Below are 710 nucleotides of genomic sequence, written 5' to 3'. Positions count from 1 at the left end.
AAATTATCTACAGTCTATGGGGAATACACAGTTCCCAGCAGAGCGTTATTGTCAGTATCTGTCAGCACCCGTTTCGCAGTGCGCTAGACCTCTGGGAGATGGATTGCTGAGGTGGAGCGCAACACCTACCATCAGCTCCCAGTAATTTTTGCCACTTCCATGCCGTGCTACTCATACGCTGAGGTGGCGGTGCCCGAGATCGAGCCCATGACGTTGTGGTCGGTTGGGCGAGTGCGCTACCAACTGAGCTGAACCCGGACATGTGTTCACGTAGTGTTTTCTAACCATAATTTTTACAAGTTTTCCACCTGACAGTGATGATAATGTTTGATTGCATTCAAGTGAATATAATTAGCAGATTTTTTTTTACGTACATTCATACCCCCAATAAGAGTCTTTGCACTTATGGCAAATTGTACTGTACTGTATGAATTAATTTAGTTTTGCTTTTCAATGTTTAGAATGCTTTATAATGGTGATGGGCTACATACAGTATGCACACACAGACAGTGGTGGTTAACAGTGGTAAAATTACTATTCAACAATAACACATATACCTGTTTCTGCATGTTGACGTGAACAATGAACAGCAATGAGTGAGAGACTTATCAATCTATCATCAGACCAAAACATGTTGACTGGTACAAACAAGTATCAACCTTGCATTACATTGGGGTGTGTGTGTGTGTGTGTGTGTGTGTGTGTGTGTG

This window comes from Gymnoscopelus microlampas (assembly GCF_963454915.1).
Source record: "Gymnoscopelus microlampas genome assembly, chromosome: 7".
NCBI classification, from domain to species: domain Eukaryota; kingdom Metazoa; phylum Chordata; class Actinopteri; order Myctophiformes; family Myctophidae; genus Gymnoscopelus; species Gymnoscopelus microlampas.
The sequence above is the reverse complement of the archived record's forward strand: the minus strand, read 5'-3'. Positions refer to the sequence as shown.